Source organism: Chroicocephalus ridibundus, chromosome 7, assembly GCF_963924245.1.
Source record: "Chroicocephalus ridibundus chromosome 7, bChrRid1.1, whole genome shotgun sequence".
In the NCBI taxonomy this organism is placed as follows: Eukaryota; Metazoa; Chordata; class Aves; order Charadriiformes; family Laridae; genus Chroicocephalus; species Chroicocephalus ridibundus.
The window spans coordinates 22,715,875-22,733,111 of record NC_086290.1 but is presented as its reverse complement, the minus strand read 5'-3'; the positions used below and the strand labels follow the sequence as shown (position 1 = coordinate 22,733,111).

Here is a 17,237-nt window from a genome sequence, read left to right as displayed (position 1 = left end):
AGCAAATGATTTGGAAGGCAAGGTCCCACATCGCTTCACAGCACTGTGGTTTCAGCATTGGCTGTTGCAGTTCTGGCTATTCCTATCCTCTGTGCAAAGGTCAGTGTTCCTGGGTTCTGCTTGTGTCTTGGTGTCAACAGCAGCTGGGCCTTTGAGCTCCATCCATGGTCAGACTTTGTGTTGGGTGGGGAAACCCGGCTCCGCTTCAGCGGGGAGGCAGGCTGAGGGAAGTGCTCCGGCTCCCCTCAGTACCTCTGGTACTCTCTGTATCTCTGCTCTGCTGTCCCCCCTTTACGTATGGTGGATGACTGCTTTATCACTTGGCTCTGGAAACTGTGCTCCAGGCAAAAAGGCTGCAGTATATAATGTTGAATGTGGCTTCTTAGATGGAAAAATATTACCCAAAGGCAAATTAAATAAGATGATGTCTTAATTAATAGCTTTTTGCGTTCATTCGGTAACCTCAAAGGGACGGAAAGCTGGGAAAGTAAGATTTCTGCTCCACCAGTTGATGTCTCTGGTCAGCTATAGCCAGGAATGAGATTCTGGGACATGATGAAGTGCTCTGAAGGAGCAGAGGAGAGGAGCGATACTGGGCTGCAAGCCTGAGACGCCACGAAAGCCAGGAAGAGCGAGGCCAGCACTGTGTACTGCCATGTCCTGTAGCATCCCACAGGCTGAGCTTGTTTTGAGACCTACAGATGTCAAGAGCAAAACACAAGTCATCATTGCTCAGAAACCTACTCCCCAAAGTGACCGTGTGTTCACTCTAAGCCGCACAGGCAGACTGTGTGAGAGGCAGGTTTTAGACTAATTATTTAAACCTTTACAGATCCCCTGTTCTGCGAGAGGTTGAAGCCGTAATTTACATAATGAGCCATGAGATACACACGGTAGAAGCACTGATAAACTTTGCTGCTGGTGTTTGAGTGGAGATCACTCACTGTTTGCTGGAAAACACTGTTTGGCCTTCTCATCTTGGGCTGGTGGGAGGCACTCAGACACGGCTATCACATCCGAGATGATTTTGGAAATGCAGAGGCTCAGTCCTTGGGCCCTGTTGGCTCCAAGGCCAGTTGCAAGTTCTCGGGGTTAAGCACAGAGGACATGAGGACTTGTTCTTTTTTTTTTTCCTCCTCTTTTGAACCAACATTGACATTTCTGAGCCTCTTGATGAAAAGTGACTTTGTTGAAAAACAAAATGAAGGTGTTTGGGTCCAAAAGGCAAACGAAGTCAAAGGGAGAGAAGCTCCTCGGCATCTTACATGGTCCTGGCAGTGATGAACATCTTGGTGGGTCTCCAAGTGGCATCTGGCATCCTCAACCACAGGTGCTGCTGCGAGCTGGGCATCTCGTGCGTGTTACATAGGGTCCCTTTCGGACTGTTTTAACACCAGAAAGTCCTTTTCCACGTGCTAAAGGCACTTTAATGACTTAAGCCATATTTCGTTTTCTGCTTTCCTTAAAGTATTTGTTGTAGGCATCTCACTCGCAGCTGTCCCCATGCACTTGGTGGAAGTCCGTTTCATCCCTGTAGGCTGCCCAGGCCATGAAGGGAACGCTGAGTGGCCCCGGCCCGGCCGAGGAGCCGTCCCCAGCGTCGACCCCTGTGGAGGCTGGTCCCGGCACCCATCACGCTGCACGGAACGCAGAGCACGCGCAGCCAGCCAGGTCCCCCCGCTGTCACCCGCCTGCTGAGGCCTGGCACAGGGCTTGGTTGGGGAGCCGCGGGCCTAGCTTAGCCCAGCTGGCCTGGCCCGCAGCCGCCCGCCGCCTGGGGAACGGCGGGGCGTGGGTAGCGCCAGTGAAGGCGGCGGCGCGCTCGGTGTCCGGCAGAGCCACACAAGGCGAAAGCGCGCACGACCCTGCCCCGGGCGCAGGCTCCGGTGCAGGCCCCGGCCCACCCCCCCTGCCCCTTGCGCCGGCCCCGCCCCCAGCCCGGCGCGGGCCCCGCCCCTCGCTCCCGCCCCGCCCCTGCCCACTCCGCGCCGCAGCACCCCCCGCCCCTCGCGCCGCCGCCTGCCCCGCCCCGCCGCGCTCGCCCAATCAGCGCCGTCTCCCCAGGCAGACGGACCTGCCTCGCTCCCGTTGTAGTCCCCGGGGCGCGCGCGCGGGCGCGCGCCGGCTCCCCGCTCGCGCCCCCGCCCCGCCTGGGGCTCGCCAATGGGAATGACGGCCCCGCCCCCCGGCCCCGCCCCGCGCGCGGGGCTCGCGCCGCTGGCGGGCCAGGCGCGGCCTGCACGTCGGCGGGGGCGCGCGCGGCCGGTCTTCCCGGTCGCGCGCAGGCGCGCACGGGAGCCGGTGTCGGCGGCGGCGGCGGCGCAGCGGGGGCCGCCGCTCGGCTCGACTGGGGCTGCGGATGGCGGAGCGGCGGCGGGGCCCGGACAGCGGCACGGCGCCGGGAGAGGTGAGGTTTGGGTGCGGCGGCGGCGGCGGCGGCAGCGCCAGCGCCCCGCGGGACCTGTCCAGGTCCTGACGCGGCGGCAGGTGCCGGCAGCAGCGGGCCCGGCTGCCCCCTGCCCCGCACCTGTTGAGCGCGGTGGGGCGGGTCGTGGCAGGGCTGCCGGCCGCCGGCGTGGCGGGGTGCATGCGGAGCGGGGCCCGGCCGTCCCCGGCGGCGGGGCGGGGGCGGGCTCCCGGGCGGCTTTACCCGGCCAGGGGCCGCGGCGGCGAAGCCATTTTGAGGGGGTGGCGTCGCGGCGGGAAGTTTGTTCCCGGTCGCCTGCCCTGGGGGAGCCACCCGGCGGGGGTGGCCGCCGAGCCCCGTTTCTTTTCCTGCCTCCCGGGGACGCAGCAGCCGCAGGGACCGGGGTGCCTGCTCTGCTCGGCGCTCCACCGCCCGGGAGCCCGTTGCTGGAGGGGAAGGTGAGCTCGGCGGTCCCGGTGGCCTGATTGCCCTTCTCCTGGCTGCCGCCCGGCCACCCGGGGCCGACGTGCTACCTCCGGGGGAGCCGGGGCTGGCCGCCTCCCCCCGGCACCCGCTCCCCGCCCTCTGCAGCGGGGAAGGCGGGCGCGTCCTTGCGAGAGGAGCTCGGGCGTGAAATGCGGTGTCTCTTTCCTGGCTGGTTAAAATGCCTTAGAAGCCCTTTTTTGCAGCGTGCCATCTGTTGCTTTGGCCCCTGGTGGGTTTGGGTTTTGTAGTTCCTCCTGGGTCTTGTTGGATTTATGCTGTGCTGGAACAAAACTGTGGTTGCAATGTCTGTTATTGTGCAAAAAAGTCTGGTTTGCTTAAAACATGTTCATGCATGTTTATAGATATTAGGGTCCATTGGGTTCCCCGGAAGGATGCCTGGCTGGCCTGTAGCCGAGGGGCGGCTGCTGGCCTGGTCCAGCCCTGCTTTCTGCCCGTGTATCTCTCGAAACTCAGGCTGAGGGAGCGTTGGTGGCACTTGGCTGGAGAGGAGGCTGCAAAGCAGTTGGGACTCCGGGCTCAGGCTGGTGAAACCACAACAAAGATCGATGAGTGAGTGATGTAGCCAACAACAGCCAGGCTGGTCCTTAGAAACATGCTTGGCCTGGGCTTTTATTTAGTTCTTTGGGCAGATACATCTGCGTTCAGGAGCCTAATCTTGTCCCACCCACCCCCACCCCCCCCGCAGTAGGGGTTCTTTCTGCAGCGTGTTCTTTCTGCAGTAGGTTCTTTCAGGCAGCAGCAAACTGCAGTTGATGTTTCTATGTTGCGCCGTATTGGGTTTGAGTCCTGGGGCTCTGAACGTGGTGGTGCTGCTGCTCAAGGGCGTTTGCCACTGTTTGTAGCACGTTTATTCCTCAGGGAATCTTTTTTGGTGATAAATTAAAACTTCCTGTTTTTTGTAGCATAAACAAGATCGTGGTCTCTCCTTTTTTTTTTTTTTTTTTTTTTTGGCGTGCAGGAGCGGTGATGAGTTCACCCCGTCTGTTGTACTCGTATGGACATGCTGCTTGCTCTGTGAGTTATCTGTCACCGCTGTTTGAGCGTCGCGCGAGTGAAGTCGTAGCATCGTTCTCTGAGCTGTTATGCTGGAGAGTGGCAGCAGGCCAACCTGCAGAGCGCAGAAGATGTTTAGAATAATTAGTGATGGAATACCCTTTTAAAAAAATTGTTTGGGTTTATCTAGCACTCAATTGTAGTGATATCTACCTCTAAAAATAGGCGGGCCTCCTGTGTAATGAGTCTCCTAGTATAAACAGTCATGTCTTGAATGACCGTTGTTACTTTTAGGATGTCTAAGATAGATGTTTTTGGGGGTTTTGCCAAATCTTCTGTCTGTTTGACTTTTTCTCTGCAGCGAATAATGTGGTTCTTGGCCTTTACGGCATGTAGCCGTGCCATGACCAGAGGAAAAGCTTGGTAACCCTTGACGCTCAGGACTGGCACAGCAGGACGGAAAGCTTTCCGCCACTCTTCTGGCAACCCAAGGTCGAGCAGTCCTGTCTCTTCCACAAAATTCTTTCCCTGAATGCTGCCACATTTGCGGAAATGCGTAGAGCAGTTAGCTTTGGCAGGTGACTGTGCATCACTTTTGCTTTGAGGCACTGTCCTCAGTTAATTAAGCGTAGTGCTCCATCGGCTAGAGTTTCTCTGTGCTGGTAAATCCACGGTTTTCATGTGAAGAGGACAGAGCAGCTCAGGCGTGATCAAGGTTGCGCTCCTTGTGCCAGTGCGCTAACCTCAGCTTCGTAAGGCTGGCCTCCTGGGATGCCTTCTCCAAGTTTGCCGAGGCATAGCTGCATAAACGTGCAATTCTTGCTTTCAGTAATCAAGAAAAAGGAGCGTGTGAGGAATTTTCTTGCGTTTTGCCATACAGTTTATCAGAGCGTAACAAGATGAGCTGTGGCCCTAACTCCTCATGCACACATGCTTTATAAAGTTTCTTTTCAGCAGCCAGAATGCTGGCTGAGGCTTCTCCGGTGTGGCTTGTGTGCAAAAGCACTGGCTCCTCATCTCACAGGAGAGCAGCCCAGCTTTTTCAGCAGGGGGAGAGTCTGCTTTATGAAGACTTGTTTTCTAAGAAGGTGCTGTAGGTGACATTGTGCATAGTGAGTGTTTGAAGTGGGATGTGTCTCATAGTTCTGCTCATGCTGCGCTCACAGACCTCAGGCCATTTTTATATTTGCCTCCAGCTTACTCAGGTTTAACTGATGAAAGTTTAGTGCCCTTTCATGGTCTGTATGTCATTCAGGAATGGAAATGCGGTACTGTAGGCCTTCAGCGGCAGGCCTCTTTCTTGCTATGAGCTTGTAAGACTTCTAGAGTACTTTTATCTTGTTTATTATACCATATGTGACTTTTCTCACTTTTAAAAGCCAACCGTGTTTTGACTTGGGTGACTAAAACCTTCTAAAAGGCTGTGCTTTTTAGCTCAAACAGAGCATCATTGCTGTTTGGGACTGCAGCGAGGTCAGGCTCTGCTGCCCTCCACCAAACTCATCACTGCGCTCAACGTTCTGATGCCTTCGGTTGTTTGCAGTCATCTAGTCAGAGATCTTGCGTGGGAATGAAGGGTTCCCGTTAAGCAGGGTGATGGCAAACACTCATGTTGGAGAGCCATGGGACAGACCAGAAATATAACATGCTTTCTAAGCAACTTGGCATCAATGTTTTTGGGATGTCATAGAATCACAGAATGGTTTGGGTTTAAAGGAACCTTAAAGATCATTTGGTTCCAACCCCCTGCCATGGGCAGGGACACCTCCCACTAGACCGGGTTACTCAAAGTCTCATCCAGCCTGGCCTTGAACACTTCCAAGGATGGGGCATCCACAGCTTCTCTGGGCAACCTGTTCCGGTGTCTCACCACCCTCACAGTAAAGAATTTCTTCCTAATATCTAATCTAAATCTCCCCTCTTTCAGTTTAAAACCATTACCCCTCACTACACTCCCTGTAGTCATCTGTGATGATGGTTGTCTGTGACTTGAGGAACTTTTGGGGATGGCAGTGGTGGGTGTTGAACCAGCTGCAGGGGCTGCACCACGTTAGTGCTTCTCTGTGTGAGGACAGTCTTAGGCAAGGCTGAAATGGGCTGTCTCCAAGTGCTAGCCGTGAGTGTGGCCTCTTGCATTTGAAGTCAGTTCAGTGGGTGCAGGACCCTGACACGTTAGGTGCGGATCTTTGTTTGAACATCGAAGGACATGGCCTGATGAAGAGAGACACATAGCACTTGCTGTTTCTGCAACTTCTGAAACCAGTAAGTGCCCGGCACCTTTGAAACTCAGGCCATCCAGCTGCCGTACTATGGATTTCAGTTTAAGTTTAAGTACCAAAGATTAAAACTGTGGTTTTGGTCTCTATTTAACAGTAGAAGCTGTTATTTATGTACTTTGGTTTTAAAGGAAATACCTTTATAGGATAAATGTTGCATGACTGAAAAAAAAAAAAAAAAAAAAAGCTTGGCGAATTGATTATGTAAGCAAATGAAATGACATTTTAAAGCAAGTTACTTTCCTGTTTGCATACAATGTGGCTGGTTTTTTTCTCTTTCCTGCCATTTAACAACAGAGTGCATTTTTTCAATCCTTTTAGTGAATGTTGTTTATATGGTAGGTATGAGAAATATTTGTTTTCATAATTTGAATCCTTGAAGAGGCCGCCAGCAGGCTCTGGGAGCTGTCAGGAGCCAGCTGTGAGTATCGGGGTCTGTAGCTGACCAAAGCAGCGGCATATTTGTGCATTTAAAAAATAATTATAAAAAAAAAAAAAAAAGAAGAAACCCATGTAACTGATATTAATCTGGGAGCTGAGCTTGTCTCGGAGTGATGCTCTGGAGAGCCATTCTCTTAAGGACATCTGGTTGCAAGGGGAATTTGGATCATTTTTACATTCTCTGCCTCTGGGTCAGCTGTGGTGTTTGTCCATCCCTGCACAAAGGGAATTCATTGCATCCACAAAAGCTGCATGGAGGCACCTTGAGCCTCCTTTGCTGGCGGTGAGCGCGGGGCTGAGTCAGTGCTGGCTGCCGAGGGCTGTGACTCAGTGCTGTCCCCTTGGATGCATGTCCAGCCAGCTGCCAACAGAGCCAGGGAGTAACCTGATTACAGAAGTGTCCTCTGTGAGTCTCTGCTGGTTAGAGGGATCTGGGAATGTTCTGCCTGCTTTGGTAATTATGTGTGTGTTGGTGGAAGCTGGTCATTACCGAGCTTTTATATGTGATACCGAGCATCTGTGGAAGTTCCAGGGAGCTCAGAGGCCAGAAGCTTCTTTCCTTTGTACTTGACAGCATGGTGTTATGGTTTTACGTCTTTGTGGGTTGTGTTGGTGTGTTAATTTTATTTAATTTTATTTCATTTCTAATTTTTATTTATTTATGTGCTTGAAGAGGAATGGTGCTTTGTTTTCCCTGAGGAGAGATTTCTTCCCCGATGCTGTAGGGTTAGGTTCCTTTGTGTTTCTGTCTCTTAAACTGAGGATGCTCTTCATGCTTTTAAAAGAGGATTGCCCTGTGAACAAACATTTTTATTGGGAACTCCTGCTACCCTTATATGTTTCTGAGCTTGATTTCCCATTGCATAAGCGTCACACTGTCAGTGTCCCTGAATGAAATTGGTCAACATAATGAAAAGTTCATCACATTTGACAAGAGGGTAGAGATGTCAAAGGTAAGTGCCAAGAAGTTGTGTGAGGACAAGAATCTGCATGGAGGAAATTCTCAGATTGGTGCTCTGCTGGAAGAAAAGCTGTTGGCTGAGTGCAAATAGATTATTAGACATCAGAGGATCTTTGAGGTAGGAAGACAAACAGGAAATTGAGTTTCATAAGTATTTCCAGTAGATGCTGAGTATCTTTATTTTCCTTTGGGAAAGTGGTGAGGAGTGATCTGATGAGCAATCTTGCATTGTCCTAAGTGATAAAACAAAAGATTTTGGGCACTGTCCTTCACCCTGCCCCTTGGGGCTGAAGGGGAAGGGAGATGAGTGAAGATTTTAAATTTCACTGTAAAGGCTTTTGCAGTTTTCCGTGAAAATGTCCTTTTATAGGTGTCATGTAACCACTTGGGTCATGATTTTTCTGCACAGAGTGCTTTTGGCAGAGATGCAAAGGGAAGGTCTGCTTGGGGGATTGAAGAGTATCGCCTTTTTCCTGTTTGCACCAGTACAAATTTAATATATTTATACTGATGTTCTTTTCCATTTTGGTTTCTGAGGCTTTTCCTTTGTGAGGCATAAGCAGGAAATATTTTTATTTATTTATTAGTTTAAAGAGATTCTAACAGAATGGAGCTCTTGGACCCATATCTTGTGTCTTGCAGGTAAGATGTTGAGTATCCGGAGTCCTGTCATTTAGAGAAAACATGGGAGAAATTTACCATATTTTGAATTTAAAGGAAAGTAGGAATCTTCCTCATTTGGTGATGAGTCTGGCGCTGCATGGAAGGGAGTACTCTCTGATTATCTTGTTCTCTGTTGCTTTCGTTACTATAATACTTTAAGTTACATAAACATTTTGTGATGGGCCTTTGGTAATATTAGGCTTGAGGACTATACTGATGGCAATTTATCATTGTTCCAAACTCCACATGTGCTAGCACTCTTAATTTCCCAATGGTTCTCCCTCCTCCTTTCTGCTACTAGTTCTGTCATATCAGCTCTGGGAAGAGATGAACTGTTTAAAATTTGATCAAAAAGAGAACAAGCAAGTATGGAAAACATTAGTTTCTTTCATTTGTGAGATGTAGCATGTGAAAATGAAGTTTTTACGTAGGGATTGTGAGGTAGCCTCAACGAGAAGTATTTTTTTCCCATTTAATCTTAACTTAAACAGTTACTTAAACAGTTTTGAGATTTGCAGAGATAATTAGTACCTGCCTCTTCCATTCTGAAGGGCTTCTGGTTGAAGCATTCAGTGTGTCTAAAATGAGGTTGATTTTTATTTAGGTTGATTTACTCAGCTCCTCATCTTTATTAGCAAATGAATCTTTAAGTTTAAACTATCACTGCATTTTTCCTTGCTTAATTATACTCTAATATTTGGGCACAGCTTGCTGGGAAACTATTAGAGGGGAAAAAGTATCTTTGACTTCTTTCTTTAGATGCAGATTTTTTAAAACTTTGTTGACAAAATGAGTTTTTATTTTTTACCTCTAATATTGAGCACAGGTATTGAGTACTTAATAATAATAAAAGACTTTGTATGACTCCCAGTAAGATCATAGTAGGATCTTTAATTCAAAAGCCCTATATTTTTATTAATAAATTTTGCACATGCATGCAGATTAGCTGGAAAATAAATGTGGGCAACCCCAGCAGAAGATTCCGGCTACGGATAATATAAACAAGGTACGGACCATAAATCAGGAAGTTTGTGCAGCAGAAATTACCATGGATCTGGGAGAGTATTGAAGTAAACTATCTCAACAGACTTGCTGCGTTCTTGCAGCAGCTGCCAAGGGAAAAGTATAGCCCTCAGGATGATGGAGCCTTGGTGGTGCGGTCCATCATGGATGCTATTAGGAGGATAGTAAGGGAAAACTGATCAAAACCAGACTAAGATAACACATTTCAAGGCTTCTTTTGTCCTTAGACTTACCATGCTTTTCATATCTAAAGACAGAAGATCAGTACTGGTATATTTAAGTCTCCGAAAAATTAGAAGAATGAAGATAAGCCAATGGCTTAACTGTGCTTTGTTTGAGAGAAGCTTGTAATAAAGCTAGCTCCATGGGGGAACCAGGTTTATATCCTTCCTCCGCTGCCCAAGTTTTAAAGCTTGCTCTTGACACACACACGTAGCTCACATTGGGAGGTGGTAATTTCTGTTTTGTCAGGTGCTTATGCACTTTTTAATCCTGCTAGCCTTTGGGCAAGCTTACACCCTGGAAAGAACTTTGTAGCAGGCATCTTTTGTGTGTTTCCCACACTACAGAAATTAGCAAGGGGTTTTATGTAGGGAGAGATCTCCTTCGTGATAGCTGCTTAACATCTGCTTAACCTGTATGAGAAATAGCATTGTTTTCTCACTTAAATTTTGGTAGTTTTGGTAGCCAAAACTTTTAATTGTGTTGAATATCCCCTTTTGGACACTGACTCCATGTTGCCTGTGGAGTCTGCACAAAGTCTGGGTGCTGTTTCGAAGGTGTGGAGACACAGGCAACTGTGAGTTACAGTCATATTCCATGCTAAAACTGGAGTAATTTTCTCCAGCTAGGCTAAAACGTGTTCCCATTTTTTTTCTCCTTATGCTTTTCGGAACAGCCATGTGGCATTACACTTCCATTTTCTCAGCAGTGTTGGCTTTGATGTCTTCTCTGGAGCTGGAGCCCCTGTCTTGGTTAGAAGCACTCTTACAGCCAGCGAAGTCATCATTCGTGTGCTGAGAGCAGATGGGCTTTCCTGGGATTTAATGTGTATTATACAGACATTCTTGTAGTTGTATTTTTACAGATGCTTTTTATCTCCTGCCACTTACCAGGACCAAGCGGTATTCTGCAGTTTGATGTAGTGTGATACTGTGTTTTGATAACAAAGTGAAGCTGGAAATCAATGTTTAACTCAGACCAGTGATCCTGGAAGTTGTGTGTTGGGTGTGTATGCTGGCATTTTAATTTGCATTGGGAAAGTGCTTTTGACAGTCTCCTGCTTGTCTGCACCTCTGTGCTTCAGCTCGCACGGAAGACCGAGGTGGAAGTGCATGCCCAGGCTCCCTTCGGAGGATGGTGAGCGTAGAGGTGAGCTCTAGGGGTATGTCTGCCTCCTGTAAGTTTGTGATTGGATTGTGCCTCAATTGTTAATGACTGTTCAGCCTTTGATTAATCAGAAGCTAAATTCGGACCCTTTGCTGAGTTAGCAGCTCTTGAGAACATGAAACAGAAAAAGTACAGCTGACTCGAGCAAAACCATGGAGGTATGGTTGGGAATGCGTGTGCCTGTGCTTTTGACAAAGTACAGGCAAAGGGGTAAAGTCTCTAGACCAAAGAGCTTTCAAGAAAGTGCAAAAAATAATCCTCTCTTAACTTCACAACCTGTCTTACGTGCTCCGACTGTGGGGGCTTGAGCCTGGTAGCCTCTCCTCTATTTCATGAGGACTTCAGGTCTTTCCATTGTAGTAAAGTCTGTGAAGACTGATTTTTTTTTTTTTTTTTTTTTCTCTCCCCCCCCCCAATGTCTCTAAACCTCTGCAAAAATCTGGGAAGTTACATTAAACCCAGCTCTGCTGTTTTCCATGATAATGAGTTGGAAATACTTCCCGTTTGTGCAAAGGGAGCATTAGTCTGAAAGCTTTTGGGTAGTTTATCTCCACTGATGCTTTTATATCAAGGTTGATTTCCATGGACCTCAGCACTGATGAATGCAGATAATGAGGGATAGCGAGTACTACTGTAGCCATGTCTGTCTTTTTCTGGTGCAGCCTAGTTTCTCTTCTCTTATCCCCTGAAAGCTATTCTTAGTAAGTGGTTGCTTTTTTTTTGAATTGAGTGAGTGAATAATCAGTATTTCATTCACTGTCCTTACATATGCTTAAATATAGTATTAACGTAATCTTCTTATATGCTTTTCTTCCTGCTGCTCCTGAGTTCATAAAGGAACCAGGTTCACTATTAATAAAGATCTATGAATGAAGTTGCCTGGAAGTAAAATAGTTCTTTCAGGCTTTAGCTCGTATTTATTGCCAAGATGATAATTTATTTATATTTTTGGGAGATAACATCATTCTTCATGCATATAACTTCTTGTACTGTGCCGTCCCCATTTATTGTCTCTGGTGCTGTCTAGAGTAATTTTTCTTTGTACAAATTCCGTAGATAGTCTGTGAAACTTTCCCCCCCCACACCCCCCGGCTTTGAAAGTAAAATGACTATCTTGTGGCAAACTTTCTATTTTCCATTTTAGGAGGGCTGATCGACCTGAAAAGACCAAGGTGGTGACTGGCATCTGTCTGTCTCTCGTGCGGGAGCTTGGCGGGCCTCCCCTCGCGTCTGCAGCCGCGCCGAGTGGCGGCGGGGTCCGGGGGCGCGGCGGGAGGGTTGTCCCGCAGCTCCGCGGGCGCTGCCGCGGCCGGGACGGGGTGGGCGGCTTCGGGTCCCTCCTCGGGAGCTCTCCGTGGTGCCGAGCGGGGCCGCCCCGTCCCTCCGCCGAAGGGCGGGCGGGCTGTGGTAGGGAACCCTGTCGCCTGCTTCACTCCGCCCTGCTGATTTCGGTGTATTCCAGTGTTGGATCTGTCGCATCTGGGAGCAGATCTGGTGCTTTGCTCTGGACGTAGGGTGCTCACCCCGGTTTGCCAAAGGTATAAAGTTTGGGTGGTCGCTGTATTCAGCAGATCTGCTCCTTGCCCTGTTGAGAGCTTCAGCACGCTTGCAATATAAACTTTGAACGCTGAGCCAGGGTGGCGTTTCCTAGAGACTGAGTGCATGTTCTTCTTAAAGAAATATAGCTAGTGTTCCTGTAACTTGATAAGTTTTTGTCAGCCCCCACTTCTTCCATCACTGCATTTCAGGTCATGATGGCTACTTTTTTTGTAGTCCAGATAATACTCAGCAGCATTAGACAATATTCCCAACTCTGCTGTTCCATTTCCCTTGGCCTCCTCACGCCTTTTTTTCTTGGGCAAAACTGCCTGCTTTTCATGTTGGGTTCAGTCTGGTTTAATGGCCATCAGGTCAGATCTCGGTTGAAAGTGACCAGGATACTTCTGAGGCTGGTTTTGCCAGCCCTGTTATGCTATGAACGTATGCAGCTTCTCTCAGCACCAGTGTCCTTGCTGGCTCTTTCAGCATAAGCATACTTTGGTTTCAGAGTTGTCCTTTGTTCTGCTTTCAATCTGTTCTTTCCTCAGTAACTCATTCAAGAGATTTACTTTAAAAGAAAGTTGGCTTTCCAGTCTTAAGCAAACTTCCCTGATAGCTTTGAGGACATTTGATAAATAGCTGCTCTTGATTGCTTTAAGTGAATGTGGAAGAGACTAGAAATACAACATTTGATTTTTGCAATAAAAGCTCTGTTGAGGAATATATTCTCTTGCCAGAGTATTGCCTGATCTATAGGTTAGCTTGGATGAAACAGGCTGCTTCAAATCCTAAAGAAAAAAAAGCCAATATTTTGAAGGTCATAGCTTTTATAGTGCAGTGGTAGGAAGTAGGGAAAGGAATTGTTCTCCTTGTATCTTTCAGTGTAACATAGATCCTCAACATTAGCTAGACTTTTGGCTTTGGTATTCATGCTGCTCCCTGGCTTGCGTACCTTCCTTGCCTTCTTCTAGTGGTTTCTTGCCAAGGTTCAGTACATTGCTGTAGTCCAAATGGGACATAAAGTGTAAAACAAGCATATTAAGCAGGACAGTATAGTACCTTTGCCTGGGAAGAGGTAAGAAGCACTACCACTGTCCTTTTAGCTGCAGCCCTACTCTGATTGGGAGACCCAGTAGAACAACTAGACAGCAGACTGTCCTGAAAAAATGTGAGTGAATCATTTAAAATGGAATACTGCATTCCCACTGTAAAGTATTTGCTGCTCTTGCTGTTGAGCTGTTACCATCATCTTGTGTAAGTCTTAACTATACCCATAACCAGCTCTTTGCTTGCAGAGTATTGGAGCAGGTTGATGATGATTGTTCTGAGACCTGTGTAGGTCCCTCTGTTATGGAGGTATGGCGGTTGTCCTGTGAAACATGGGAACAGTACTCACCCCCACCCCCACCCCCCCGGCCCCAATGTGCAGAAGTCTGTGAAAGTGAGTATAAATGTATATTTTTACATCCACTGGTATGTAAAATGCATACAAACTCCCCTTGCTCCAGCAGTTTGCTGGACTTCAGGTGTACATTGTCCTGGCAGCATTGGTAATGAATACTACTTTAATGTGTGTGTGGTGGGATAGTTTTGAATAAGTGGCTTTTGGATCTGCTTTAGAAGGCTGCTCGCGTTCTTACTGGAAGTTTTCACCTCTCAGAGGTTACAGTGTTGGTTTCTTGCTCGATGCATGTTTAGGTTATCCTTCAGAGAACAGCTAACTCCCTATATTTCTGAATCAATAGCTGCTTCTTTACTACATAGAAAATGTGTGCAGTATATGCATATATATGAAATACATGCATATTTTTTTATGTTCAGTACTTTGTCCAGAATAACAATTTCAGTCTAAAAATAATTTAGGTACAGTAGAAGGTCACTAAAGTAGGTGCATAATCTAAATTCTGCTCAATAACGTGGTTTCTTCACATATGAACTGATATACTCTTTGCTTCGGTGGCTGAGATCGCTTAGGTAGTCTTGATTGCATTACATGGCTCTTTCACTACAACTTCACTACAGAGTGAACCTGAAGCAAATTTTATGTGTTGAGTTATTTGCTCCCCTGTATCAGTGTGCCAGGGGAATTGGGAATTTCCACCCTGTTGCAGGAGCAGATGCAGCATAGTCTGTGCAGAAGCGGAGCTCATCCCTCTGTTAATCTCTTACTCTTTTTAAATTCATGGGGACCTATGATGGGTTAATCTTTAGACCTTATGTGTGTATTGGTACATGTGTGGGAAGTGACAGAGATGGAGGAGGGATGTGGCAGTGGTACAGGTATGTACGTGCCCCGTGAGGTGGGGAGGATGGCAGTAGCGTCTTGTACCGCAGCAGGCAGCTTGGATGGCGCCTCAGTGCTGTGGTTTTGGCTGGAGTGGAAATGCAACCCAGTGGGAGGGTAAAAGAGACAACGGCTGTCTGGTTTGCAGCAAAATCATGGGGAAGTGCTCCTTGTGCTCCAGGTGAAGGCTGGCTTCCCTCAGCTTTTCCATCCTTCCTTCCGTGGGTGGCTGTAGACGGGTCTTGGGGCTGGCCCTGGTTTGGTGCCGCTCAGCTGCTGCCCTCCCGCGGCACGTATGGGATGTTGGCAGTTCTCCTCCTCCTCCTGGGGCCACCTGGAAATGTTTTCTAAAAGGCTGTAGAAAAATGAAGGCTCTCCTGGCTAATCCGGTGTAGTCCTTGCTCCGCTGTCATCTGCGGCATGTATCAATTCAGCCTGAAAAGCATCAATTATTTCTTGCCTTCACAGAAAAAGCCTCCTTTGGTTCTGTACAGCACCCCCTTCCAGGACAGATAATTGCTTCCCTTTTTTCTTCTCACCCCTCTATTTGGCACAGTCATACTCTGATTTGTTCTTTTAGACTGAACAGCTCTTGGGAGACTTCCCTTGAATTCCCTGTGCCACATATCACCCTGTAGTCCTTCCTTATTTGCCTTCTGCTTTGAAATGATATCAGTTTGCAAGAGATGGCAAAGACGGGCAGGGTCCTGTGTGAATTTTGCTATGCCTCCTGCAATGACAAATTCCTTAAATAATTACCTTGTATTGGTAAATTTTCCCCAACAAAATGTCCCCTCTGGCAGGACTCTCCTCTCTCTTTTTAAGACCTCTCATTCTGGAAGTTGCCATCATCTCTGCAGAACTAGTTAATTATTATGGTGTTCTATCAAATACTGTATTGATTTATTTTTATTGATCTGAGTGGTATTAACTCCAACTCTGTCACTTCCCCATCTGACTGATGATGGTGACTATTATGAAAGATGTGCAGTTTCTTGATAGCAAAAGCCATTTGAAGATCTAGGTGAGGGCAGCACGCCTGCTTCTAACCCATGCTTCACTCATGCACTCGAGATTTTTAGTAAATGATAATGCACAGTTTGACCGCTGGGCTCCTTGGGGTTTGTGGTCCTCTCTGAAGCTTCTGCTGTTGCTCAGCTTCTTGGCCAGTCTTACTCAACATTTAGTTCAACTAATAAATAGAGGGATTAAGTCCCATTCAAAGTGTTGGTTTTTTTTTTCCCTTCTAAAAATAATTTTTGCATCTTCTACCATAAATTTTCTCCAGCGTTCCCAGCTATCACAGTTATAAGGCTGCATTGCTTATGAATCAGTCAAACACTTTTGTGGGTTCAAAATTAAGTCCCATCACAGCAAAGGACAGTAGCCAGCAGTATAGACTTTACAATACCTAGGGAATACAGATATTGACAGCAGCATAGGTGAAAATAAGCACGGAAGTAGTGAAGTTGAGGAGCTGATGCGGGAACAACAAAAAAACCCAAGATGTTGTAATTACTCTAAATTATATTAAAACTAGTATCTGAAGCTCAATATGTGTAACAGAAATACCATTTCTCTCACCCATTATCAAGACTTAGCTTTGATTAACTCATGGGGGTAAAATACCATGTGTCTTATTTTTTTGTCCCTTTTTTCAAGACTGAAATTTCTTCACCCCTCTTTTCTAACATGACTGCTAATAGCTGTTAGTACCATAGTACAGTTTTGTGAGCATCCACCATTTAAGTAACACTAACTCCCTGCTTTTAAGGAAAACTAATGAATTCGAAAAGAACTCTTGTCTATAAATGCACAAAGGGTGGAGAAACCACCTCCCCAAAAAAATAAGTGGAAGGGGGCAGCTTTTGGCATAAGAACCAAGATATTAGCTATCGAGGAACTAATGGAAAATGGCATTTGCTGTGACCTGGGGTAGTTAAGTCAGAGAAGTGGTATTTTCTTTGCTAATCGAGGGGAGAGACAACTCCGAAGTTCCCATGATGTCATAAGAGACAGGTACTTTGGAGAGGCAAATCACGCAGCCTTTGTTGAGAAATACTTATCTTCATGCCTTGCCATTTCATTGTTTTGATTTTTGGGATCATCTGGATCCTGAATTCAGGGTGTTTTGCTGAACACTGTAGACAGAAAATGTGCTAGCCATGAATCGTAACTTCAACTTCAGCATGTGTTTAGCTCTGTATTCAATCTTAAACGCTGTATTTCATGTTTCCCTTTGTTTTTGTTGGATTGGCTTGGATATTGGTAGTTTGAAATACAAGCCAGCCTTCGTTCCACTGGGAAGGGAAAAGCACAGCCTGATGTTTAAGGGCACTATGTCGCCACATCTGCCAACACCCGCTGGGTGCCAGCCCGGCTGTGGCTGCGCTGAGAGCTGCAGCATCTGGAGGCGTGGTGAAGCTGCTGGTGCGTAGTTATAGCAGGCGTTGCAGCCGAGTAAAGCTGAGCTGGTTGGGATGCTCCTGGAAAAAACCACAAGCAGTATGGGAATCCTCATGCTCTAGGAAACCATGCAGCACCAGACATCAGCTCAACAACCCACAAACAGGGCAAGGTGAGGTTTTGGGGTGTAAGTTGGGAGAAGCATTTTGTATTTCATATGCACCAGTGAAGTGAATTTTTTCAGCTCACTACATTCTGAACATCTGTATTTCTATTCAAGATTACAGTCCTTTAACCAAATTTTTCATCCCTATTATATAATTTTTTTTTAAATGGAACCTTTCAAAC

General features: G+C 47.2%; 1 protein-coding gene across 1 annotated transcript in view; it reads left to right on the top strand.

Annotated features, from left to right (window-relative positions):
• Nucleotides 1–2,251: 2,251 nt before the first annotated feature.
• Nucleotides 2,252–17,237, top strand: part of ADARB1 (adenosine deaminase RNA specific B1) — a 90,440-nt gene continuing 75,454 nt past the window's right edge. Inside the window, exon 1 of the mRNA XM_063340446.1 lies at nt 2,252–2,407. The gene's annotated coding sequence lies outside the window, so the exon portion shown is untranslated. The remainder of the gene's footprint in view (nt 2,408–17,237) is intronic.